Genomic DNA, 9,524 nt, shown 5'->3' with positions numbered 1-9,524 from the left:
TATATATATATATATATATATATATATAAATATATATATATATATATATATATATATATATATATATATATATATACAATCTTTATGTTTAAATAAAACTGTAACCTTTTTCCAAATTTCAACTTGTGTCCATGTCGTTAATTATGCTCAGCACAATAATATAGATATGATCATTAGATGGAGGTTTTGGGTATATGGAAGGAGGGACATCAACACTATGCAATTTATTATTTTTGTCATCTGCTGCCACACTCATCTCACCAACTTAGAGACACTAGGTGGTTCATGTAGTAAAATGTGCTTTTCCGTGCCATGTTGCGCATACAAAGTATGTACACTTACGTCTGTATGCAGATTTGATCACATCTTACATTTACAACTCCTTACACTTAGAGAGGCAGACTGGGTGAGGGAAGAGGCGGATGAGCATATTCCGAGTACAGTAAGGGCATGGTCTCGCATCAGATGAGGACACAGACACATATACGCGTGTCAGGAGTCATATCTGTTGCAGGATTTGGTGAGCTGGTGCAAAATACACACTGATGTAAAGGACTAGAAGCAGCATGTGCTAGCTGCTTCTCATTGGTAGGATGATTGCAGATTTCCCTCCCCCTTAATCCATTGCCTTGCGACTAAATTTGTGTGTTTGTATTTCTTCATGTTAAGCTTTACAATAATAGTACCAAAAAGCAAATGATTCCAATTGCACTCATGTGGTTGATTATCATAATGACTATTTTATTGCTTAAGTGCAATTGGTTCTTTTTAATATAAACACTGCAAGCACTCACTAAAGAAAATATTTTTTCTTAAAGCTATACTCAAGAAATATTGGCTCCCACAAGGGAAACAACAATCCTACATTGCAGTGGAAAGATCCACATTATTGACTGTTGAATGTCATGTGTTAGGTCATTAATTAATTGTAAGGCCATCCCACAATCCTTGACCTGTGAAAAGCGGTGCTGTAAGAAATAGTACCCAAATCATACACACTGCTGACGTAGTGGTATCCTACTAGTACTTACCATCTTGTTTGGGAATGATGATTACATAAGGGAGTATAATGCCTCAACTCTGAGCTAGATTCTATGAGTTATCTTCCTTGAGAAATATAGTCTATGGTCTGAGGCCTACGACCTGCTATGATACTCACACAGCCTTATCCTGGGCTGAACAGATATGCTGTCCTCTTGAGTTATTATGTATTTGAGGGCAAGAGGATGGGCATGATCTATGGACATGAGGAACGGGGGATGGAGACACATAAGAAGACACAGATTGCAGTCTAAATTTTGGAGGAAAGATCCCCAGTGGCACAGAATGGTGATATTAAGGTCCGTTTACACAGACACAGCAGTAAGATTGTGATGTTATATAAAGGTCATAAATCCAGCTTGATTTACCCAAAATCACATGTAATATAGGCAGTTTTGATGCCCTCTTATTCTCGTAATTACTTTCAGGCATAAATGAGGTTGAATCAAACAGTATGTTAGGAGAAAATGTAAAAGTTAAATTTAATGAAGGGGGCGATCCTAAAGAGGTAGCAATCCAGCTAAACAGTAATCCCATAGGAATAAGCATAGAGTGGCGGTTCCCAAAGGCAGAATAAAGGCATGTCCCTATTTATACATGAGACTGATAAATAGGAGTTTAGAAATATAGGAATCGGAATCCCATAAAGAAATGAATTGCATGTCTCAATTTTTGTACTCACGTAAATTGCCTCTTCTTTATGAATCATACAGAAGCAAGTCAAACCAATATGGAAACCTACTCTGCTAAATCAGATAATGGCTAACCTTGGACATGAACTACAGTGTACTGACAACATCAATCACACAGACCAATCAGTATTGCTCACTTGAAATAAAGGCTGCCTGTTATGGCCTTTATTCCAGGAGTCATGGAAAATAAATGAAAAGTGTATTGGAAGAAAATTGAAGGCGTTAGTAGGGTCTATAATGTAAAAAATTGAAGGAGCTGTCTCACTGCAGAATTTTGGTACATCGAATAATAGTAATTACATTTTAGTATTTTACAATTACATTACTTACATAGAAATGGTTGTGGTTTGTATCTATGCATTCCTGCTGCCACATAGAGACCCATTTACATGAACCGTATTTCAATCCATGTGAAAACACAGCGCAAACTCAGCACACCAAAGGGATCATAAAGGAAAAACGCTGTGCATGGTGCACTATTGATCAAAAGGGAATGGATTTAGGTGTATAATGCTAACTAAGCCACATTTCCAGGGGGTCAGCTACAATTAAGCACGCCTATTGTACTCAACTTGAATGTGCACTCACCCAATACACCTCTCCAGGCGCAGGGGTATGGGCAGCGCGGTGGCTCAGTGGTTAGCACTTCTGCCTCACAGCACTGGGGTCATGAGTTCAATTCTCAACCATGGCCTTATCTGTGTGAAGTTTGTATGTTCTTCCCGTGTTTGCGTGGGTTTCCTCCAGGTGTTCCGGTTTCCTCCCACACTCCAAAAACATACAGCTTAATTGGCTGCTATCAAATTGACCCTAGTCTGTGTGTGTGTGTGTGTGTGTGTTAGGGAATTTAGACTGTAAGCTCCAATGGGGCAGGGACTGATGTGAGTGAGTTCTCTGTACAGCGCTACGGAATTAGTAGCGCTATATAAATAAATGGTGATGATGAAGTGCAATTACTGGAAATTATAAATACAGACAGATTTTTCTGCACATAATCAGTGCATCAAAGCTGACTTTTTGGTGCTGCTGTTGTACCTCTCTCCAACTCTAGATCTTTGATGTTACTATTGCATAAGTTTATGTTAGATCATGCTATGCTATTCAACCAACTATGAAAATTCTAATCTGTATGTACAATTTATCTAGTTTTGTTATGTTTCATTTAGTAGTATAGGAGACAGTGTGCAGAGACCTATGCTCTATTAGAACATAGGTTCTGCCATGTCATTCCTATATGAGTAAAAACAGAATATCTGTGTATTGCCTGTGATTTCCCGTTATGGTTGCATACTGCAGTTAGCTACTGTTGTTGCAAGAGCATTCATTAGACAAGAGCAATACATTAATTTTATAGATCTCTTATATTGCTATTTTATTTCTCATATCGTAAGTAAGCACTGTGCACGTTTGCATTAATATTGAAGCGCAACATAATAGACGCAGTGTGTCTAGGAAATATTTCCCTCTCGTGTATGTTTTCTACTCAAATAATCACTGCAGGAGGAACTGATTGTTAAACATTAACATTAAAAACCTGTCCATTAATCAGTTAATCTATATAACTATAAACTGTATTCATTTTTAAGAATATCTTTGGAGTATCTTGATGTAGCGCAGTGCAAGGAAAATATCAAAATCACTGATGACATTTATGCACAACAATGTAATTCACAATGACACATTGCATAGAGGACGCTCTAACTCAAAAAGCTTATATTCTAGCAGATGTTAACTTTAATAAAATGTTTTTCTACTTTGCGCCACTGATTTCACAGTCCACATATGCAGGCAGTAGCGGTAATCTTGGGCATCAAAGCTGGCTGAGTGGCACAACTAAATTTTACAATTTTTGCGGTTTCATTTATTTTAAGAAAGAATGATTCGGACATAAACTACCCAATAAGCATAGTTGCCAACATTTCAAATTGATTTCCAAGGACACTTTACCGCTGAGCTGGTGCCTCTAACATGGCGCTGTCTAAGTGGACATCTGTGTACATCATGATGAACTATGCTATACAACATTTATTTGTATTTCAAATACTCCACTTTATTAAGTGTAAACCTATAAAATGTAATCTATAAAGCCCAGAGACTGATGTTAGTGAGATTTAAATGTATTGTGCAGAAGAGTATAATAGAATTATAAGAGAGATTGTACTGTGTATTTGGTAACATTGAAAATATGGTCATTTTCTGGGAAAAAAATGTTTTGGTAGTATCCCAAGAAATTAGGAAAAGTGGGCAACAATGAACCTGGAATTTTTTATGGGCAGTCTGGATTTGCAAAAGTGGTAAAACCTGAAATCTTGTTAGACTGGGTTGTGGCCCCAATGTATATCGAAGTTTGATTTAGCAAAGGTGAGTATCTTCCATCTCCTCATAGTTTTCTATTGATCAATATAATCCATTTCCCTTTAAAAGTAAAAAGCTCATGTGACTTGCTATTTTATATCTCTTTTTTGAGCTATAGAACAGCTTAAAAATTTTTTTTTATTTTATTTTAAATGTTGCATGGGCCTAAAGCTGCACATAAATGCAATGACAAAACAGGCACTTTCAAATATTTCTTTTACATAGATGGAGATATTTATAGAGGTGGAGAAATTGTAGAGTTTTTAAGATCTATTTTAAAATGTATTATGTTGTGCGCTTTGTCTAATTCAACACCAGGTGTCACCATAGTACCTTGTCCATAAACCTATGCAGACCTATATGAAATGATGAGGCAATTATGTTTCCCTCACAGTTAGGGAAAAGATATGTCTATTATCCTATTATGGGCTAAAATATAACTATTTTGATACATGAAGTTTGTTTCATGCCATGCAGAAAATTCCCATAATGTTACATTAGAGAGTGAAACAAACAGCTAGCCAACAGAAAGCTAGTGGTGTAACAAGAAATGTTATACGGATTTAACTTAAATACAATTATTATATTTGCCATGCCTTTTGTGAAGAAGCTGATATTCCTCAGCTGCTTTAAAAAATACTAGCATCAAAAAGGTTAATTAATCTATACTTTTAATCAAGATATTAGACAGTTATAGAGGAATAAGGGATATGATTTCTCTTTGTTTTTTTAAGCTTTGTTTTTTTTTTTCAAACTGTAACCAGAAGGATCTTTTAGGAGTTATTAGATCTATTTTTATTAACAGATCCAATGCAAACTGTATTTTTACATCACTCTTTTGGACTACATTGGCTCAAGACAAAAAAGTGACAATGAGGGCTTCGCTGGGAGGAAAAAACATAGTGCAATATTATGGTATTATGGTCAGGTCTTGGCCATGAACCAGCGTTGGCAAAGTTGCCACCTACACAGGATGGATCTACAAGGGAGTGAAATCATGTCTGGGGAGCTCCGGGTTCCTGCTTCCAACAGGAGACGTACCCCATTATCCATCTGCCCTCATCTTTCTTGGACTTACTGTAAACTACTGAAAAATCCTGTATTCCACCATACTTGAACAGTTGTGAAGGTAGTCGTGATCATTTACCACTCTCCCTAGTGAACTTCTATAGGCATAGGGCCTTTCGGCAGCTATATCCTGCACAGTGGTCATGGTACCTGATCATAGGTGGGCCCAGCTATCCTCCTTTCACTGGGGAAGGGTTTAGAGTCTCTCTTACTACAGAATCTCTCTATTAATGAGTATTACGCATCTCACCGGTTTAATTCCATTTTGAGCCTTGTATACATGGGTTTCCCGCGGTTACTCCTATCTGTTGTACAGTCTGGCGTTCCTCTATCCATCTTGCTAAGCATTCTGCACATGCGCAACCCCTGGAACCTTTTAAAACTTCTGCTCCATGGTGATAGGAGGATCACCAGCCAGCTCCCTTTATAAGGGTCCTCCTCCTTTCTATGGGTGTCAGTTCATCAGGTCTCCTACCTGATAGAAAGCATCTCCTCTGACTCCCGTCCATGATCATACTTACCTTTGTTCCTGTCTTCGCGAGTTAGGCCGTTCATTCATCGGCTGCAGATTCAGTCCTATTCCAGAGTTATACACCTGTGTGGATCTCAGTGCTTTCGCTCTCTGTAGTTCATCGCTTCACAGCATTACCTTTCCAGCTTATTCCACAGTCAAGACCTGTGACCTCACTGCAGAGTATCACTCATCATCAGTCCTGGTCCAGAGTTATACACCTGTGTGGATCTCAGTGCTTTCGCTCTCCGCAGTTCATCACTTCACAGCATTATCTGTTCAGCTTATTCCACAGTCAAGACTGTGACCTCACTGCAGAGTATCGCTCATCATCGGTCCTGTTCCAGAGTTATATCACCTGTGTGGACCTCAGTACTTCTGCTCACTGCAGTGCATCGCTTCACAGCTAAATTTGTTCAGCTTATTTTGTGTTTAGACCTGTGACTGTACTTCCTGCTCAGCCTATCCAATTACAGTGATTCGGGGCTATACTGCTGATCATCGCACAGCACCCGTCCTGTTCCGGAATCCCATACACCTGAGGCTATATTCCATTCTGCCTTACAGTTACTTTGTGGTTCTCTGTATTATTTGCTCTGCGCCCCCTAGAGGACCATGACCTGCGGTTGAGAGCAGCTAAGACCATATTCCCTTGCGGGAATCCCTGGTGAATACCTCTCCTCCTTTAGACTCCGCACCTCTCTGGGGTAGCTGTCACTCAAGCAGAGATCAAGACCATTCCCACTATCTGGCTTTCATGACAATGAGTTGTGGGGCCATACATAATCCCTTCAGTTGAGTTGAGCCCACAGAATCCAAAGTAAACAGTTTAAGGCCGATGCCTTGTGCCAATGCTATATTGATGGGTTGGGCTGCCCCGTATGGAATGAACAACAGGGTTGACTTGGGGACGTGGATTTCTACTACATGTTGAACAATTACTTTTACTACAAACACATGACCCTTAGACTGTCATGAATACTATCGCATGATTATATACTCTGTCATGTTATTGTCCTTATTATTGTACACTGCTCCACCTTATTTTATTCTGTGATATTCTGTATAACTGTTTACACTCACTGTAATTGCTGTTTCAGCTATCTTCATGTTTACAACCACTACTGTCCACTAACGGGTACAACCTGAATCAGCTACCTTTTCCATTCCGTAATCTTTAACTCCTCTGAATCCACATACATCTCATCCCTCACACCACCCCTCTATGATCATTATACCGTCTTGTCGAAATTGATAGTGCGCATGCGTTGACCGAAAAAATCGGGCATGCGCACTGAGAACCTCTTACCTTTTGCTGCTGCAGTGCAAACACCATTGGCAGTTGACGAAAATCATGTGACAGGGAGGGATCACATGATCCCTCCACACATGCGTTGTGCAGCTCTGCTTTTTGGAGCAGAGCTGTCACCAGTGAAAGTTTTCAATTATGTTAATGTATGCCAGGTCAGCTTGTTCAAAAGAGAGCATGTAATACAGTGTGCTACCATTGCACTATTTCTCTCCTGGATCTGTTTCTCCTGCACAGCCGTGATATAAAAGGAAAGTTATCCTTATCCTGAGGGAACAACCCAACTCATAAGCAAACCCAGGGGGGAGTGTTTCCTAGTGCCTGGAAACCCCCTCCCAGCCTGTGGCACTGTATGCTTGAGGTGGCTAGACCCTGCCCATGGGACCAGCCACTTTGCAGCAGGGCCATCTTAGCAATATTATGGGCCCCCGGGCAAAGCAGTGCACCGGGGCCCATATATACATATATATATATATATATATATATATATATATATATATATATATATATATACCTGCCCATCGTGCCCACTCGGAAAGACGGCCCTGGTGTACAGTTCGTTGTAGTGTGAAATATTAATTTCCCAGTGAGTTGAGAGTGGGTGCTTTTAATTGAATTAAGGGTGTTATAATGGCACTATTCATTTAATGCTGGGGTGGTTTAGGTGCTATTAATTGAATGTGTGGCTGAGTTTGGGGAGAAGGGGGGCTTTTTCTTAAAAATGAATGCTAATTATTTAATTTTTGGGAGGAAATAGTATTTACATTTAATAAATAAACTATTTAATGTTGGGGTTGTTTGGGGGGGTAATGGATCTTTTTATTAAAGGTGAATGACATTAGTTTACTGTCCTGGTTGGTTGCTGGGAGGCCTAATTATTAAACGTGGGTGCTTTTGATTTAATATCGGGCTGCTTTGAGGGAGGGAGGCCTAATGTGTACACTCATTGCCAGGATTGCTATTTCATGTACCTGTCCTTTTTCCAAACAGGGTCCCAACATTCCAGGATCCAGACAAGCAGCAACTGAGCTTAGGACACGAGCACCAGTAACAAGTATTGAAAGCAGCAGAAACAGGTAGGAGAGAGCAGTACAGTCTGCCAAATGTTCTAACACTCGGTCAGGACTTTGTCATGACTGTAGGGACAGTTGGGAGGTATGTCCTGCTTCATACGGATCTGCTCGAAAAGGGAGATATGTGTGCACCCAACAGTAGTGCATGCAGCATTGCTTGTGTATATGATAGGGATAGGAAGAGTTGGAGAGCAGCCAAGCACTGTCTAAAACTACAGCCACACCCCATGCATGCTGGTCACGCCCACTGGCGACGTGGCATGGAAACCCTTCTCTACAAATCCCGTGTTTGCCCCCTACAACTTGAGCTTGGAATCAAGCTACCTGCTTGAGAGAGCTCTAAATTAGTTTTATTTTCCAGGCAAGATGGGGCACAGAAGAACCCAATTTCTTTCTTCTTATTTTGTACACAAGGTACTATTAAATAAACTAATAAAAATGTAATGTAAAACTTAGTGAGAGGTTCTCTCAAATCATACAATATTATATATATTTTGTTTCCATTATTGGTACTTTGCCTTTAGCCATTCTTTAGTATGCAGGAGATAGTTCTCCTTCTGTCAGTACAATGAATGACTCTGGAAATGTCTGTGACAGACTCTGGAGAAAATCCCATATGAGTGAACAAAGGTATAATCACTTATGTACATTGGAAATAGCACTGATACCAAAGTACTGCCATGGGAAAATACATCAATATGGGTTATTTGGAGGTTCACTCAATTATGAGCTTCTGAGCAAATAAGATTATCCTAATTAGGATCATACCAGTTCTGTTCAATATTCCCTCTGAAGAAGAAAGGTTATTCAAAGTGGAGAGAAGGACACCCGCGCCAAGTAAATATGTAGTAATGACAAAGGCAGTCCCACTCAGAATGATGCCTGCCAAAATTACAAGTGCTTAAGTTTCCTCTATCTCACACTACAAACCATGGTTCACCAACAGCAAATGGGCTCTATCACCCATGTACCACTCAATGACCCTGTTGGGATTAAACTGACCTATAAATCTCACCTGCAGGATTTATTCAACTGTGGCTATATATAAAGCATATTATGTTTTTACATTTGTTTTTATAGAAAAGTCATTTTTACCCATTCAGTTTTACCTTTGCATTTTAACAGTAAAAAAACAGATATGTGTAAATGTTGCCCTCCTTCCATAGCTGCATATATATTTCCAAAGGCTTGTCTACAAATCCATCACACTGTAATATTGCCAGTCTCAAGCTTCAGATTGTGATGCCTGGTGTGCGGGTTATCTTCATTTTAAATTGCCCTCGATTTGCATACGTAATGCCTCATTTAGAGTCGGTACATATATCAATTTTGTGGGCTAAACCTCCAACCTCCAACTGACAGTACTTCATTCATTGACATATATCAAGATGCAGCAGTTTATTCGGATTACTTATTTGTCACTTCCATTAGATTATATTGTGTACAAATAAGGTAATGAGACGCATGCAGCTCCA

Source organism: Mixophyes fleayi, chromosome 1, assembly GCF_038048845.1.
Source record: "Mixophyes fleayi isolate aMixFle1 chromosome 1, aMixFle1.hap1, whole genome shotgun sequence".
NCBI lineage: Eukaryota > Metazoa > Chordata > Amphibia > Anura > Limnodynastidae > Mixophyes > Mixophyes fleayi.
Note: the sequence above shows the minus strand (reverse complement) of the source record.